This window comes from Phacochoerus africanus, chromosome 7 (assembly GCF_016906955.1).
Source record: "Phacochoerus africanus isolate WHEZ1 chromosome 7, ROS_Pafr_v1, whole genome shotgun sequence".
NCBI classification, from domain to species: domain Eukaryota; kingdom Metazoa; phylum Chordata; class Mammalia; order Artiodactyla; family Suidae; genus Phacochoerus; species Phacochoerus africanus.
Genome location: NC_062550.1, coordinates 27,086,032 through 27,088,613, shown reverse-complemented (window position 1 = coordinate 27,088,613; position 2,582 = coordinate 27,086,032). Strand labels below are relative to the sequence as shown.

The following is a 2,582-nucleotide window of genomic DNA, read 5'->3' as shown; positions in this document are numbered from 1 at the left end:
CAAACAAACAAAAAAAAATCCCTTGAGAATTTTTAATTCTTCGTTGAGAATCCTTAATATAAATTTGCAGCCCAAATACCTAGGTGGATTGAAAAAACTTAAATAAATACTTCAGGATAAAATGGTCCCACATTGGTAGTGCCCCAGACATCTAGCAGAAACACCCACCTTCAACAAAGGCCTCAAAAATTCTCATGGAGAAAGCACTAAAAAAATATGAAGTCAGAGTCAAAAACCCCAAACCACAGGATTTAACTCACCGTGACTGAGAGCCAACAGGAACAGCAGACAACATAAACCTATAAACTTCAAATACTTTAAGAAACCTACAAGTATGCTTCCTACGTTTAAGAAATACGAGAAGGACTTGCAACTGTGACTAACAAAAAGCCTTCGGTGGTCACAGGAAGAGGCGGAGTCTGCGGAGCGGGCGGGAAAAGAGGTTCCCGGAATGGGCGGGGCCACCTCGCCCGCCTCTTTCGCGTCGCAAAGCCAAGCCGCCCCTGCACCTGTGCTTACTCGCGGTCGCCGATGCGGCCTCTGGGAGCTGCAGTACCAGGATGACCTCACGGGCACTGCCACCGTGTAGGCGTTCAGCTAAGCAGGCGCGCTACAGCCTGAAGGATGAATTTCCCCTGCTGATAACCAAACGTGTTTTCTAGAACGGTGTTAGGAAGGAGTTGTGGTTGATCAAGGTATCCACAAATGCTGAAGACCTGTCTTCCAAGGGAATGAAAATCTGGGATGCCCTTGGATCCTGAGACTTCTGGAAAGCCTGGGATTCTCCACCAAAGAAGGGGATTTAGGCCCAGTTTATGGCTTACCGTGAGGGCATTTGAGGGTCAAATACAAAGATATGGATGCAGATTTTTCAGGTGGAAAAGTGGACCAACTGCAAAAGGTGATTGACACAATCGTAAGCAACACTGACAACACAACAATCATCCTGTGTGCTTGGAATCCAAAAGATCTTCTTGTGGCCCTCTCCCACTCTGCTGCCTGTGCCTCGCCCTTTGCCAGTTCTGTAGTAGTGAACTGTGAGCTGCCCTGCCAGCTATATCAGAGGTCGGGAGATGGTCCTGGGTGTGCCCTTCAACATCGGCAGCTACCTCCCTGCTCACCTACACGATCACACACCTTACAGGTCTGAAGCTGGGCGACTTTGTACACGCTTTGGGATATGCACACATCTATCTGAACCACATTGAGCAGCTGAAAATGAAGCTTCAAGGAGAACCAAGGCCTTTCCTAGAGCTCTAAATACTTGGAAAAGTTGAGAACATGAATGATATAAGACTGAAGACTTTCAGATTGAAGGCTACAATCCTCATATGACTATTGAAATGGAAATGGCTGTTTAGAGTACTTTTTTTTTTTTTTGATTGAGGTATGGTTGCTTTGCAGTGTTTCAGGTACATAGCAGGTGATTCAGTTCAGAATCTATATATTGTTTTTCTTATTCTTTTCCATTGTAGATTGTTGCAGAATGTTGAGTATGGTTCCCTGTGCTGTGCAATGGGTCCTATAGATTTTCTATTTTATATATGGTGGTGTGTATCCTGTTGGTCCCAAATCCTCTTTCACCCCTTCCCCTTTGGTAACCGTAAGTTTGTTTTCTATGTCTGTGAGTCTGTATCTGTTTTGTCAATAAGTTCATTTGTGTCATTTTTTAGATTTCACATGTAAGTGATATCATATGGTATTTGTCTTTGGGTTACTTCACTGAAAGTAATAATTCTAGGTCCATCTATGTTGCTGTAAATGGCCTTATTTCATTCTTTTTTATGGCTAATATTCCATTGTGTGCATGTGTGTGTATGTGTGTACACATACCACATTTTCTTTATCCATTCATATGTTGATGAGAATTTGAGTTGCTTGCATATCTTGGCCGCCGTAAATAGTGCTGCTATCAATATTGGAGTGTGTCTTTTCAAATTAGAGTTTTCATCTTTTCTGGTATATACCCAGAGTTGGATTGCTGGATCATATTGCAGTTCTATTTTTAGTCTTTTAAGGACCCTCCACACTGCTCTCCATAGTGGCTGCACCAATTTACATTCCCACCCATAATATAGGAGGTTTCCCTTTTCCACACACCCTTTCCAGCATTTATTACTTGTAGACCTTTTTTTGGCTGCAGCCATGGTGTGTGAAAGCTCCCCAGCTAGGGTTCAAACCCAAGCCATAGCAGTAACCCCAGCCACAGCAAGGAAAATGCCAAGTCCTTAACCACTAGGTCACCAGGGAACTCCTATTTGTATCCTTTTTGTTGATGGCCACTCTGACTGGTGTGAGGTGATACCTCATTATAGTTTTGATTTGCATTTCTCTAGTAATTGACAATGTTGAGCATATTTTCATGTGCCTGCTGGCTATCTGTATGTCTTCTTTGGAGAAGTGTCTATTTGGGTCTACTGCCCATTTTCAATTGTGATGTTTGTCTTGTAAAAGAATCGATTGAAGGATATTTACACCCAAGTAAAAGTTTACTTTGCTCTATAGGAAGAGGAACTAGGCCAAAAACCTGTTGGTAACCTGTCAGTTCTTATTCATTAACTTTTAAGAATGTTGCCACTGGA

At 42.7% G+C, this 2,582-nt stretch overlaps 1 pseudogene; it reads left to right on the top strand.

Annotated features, from left to right (window-relative positions):
- Nucleotides 1-560: 560 nt before the first annotated feature.
- LOC125130391 (thymidylate synthase-like) lies at nucleotides 561-1,361 on the top strand (annotated as a pseudogene).
- Nucleotides 1,362-2,582: the final 1,221 nt, after the last annotated feature.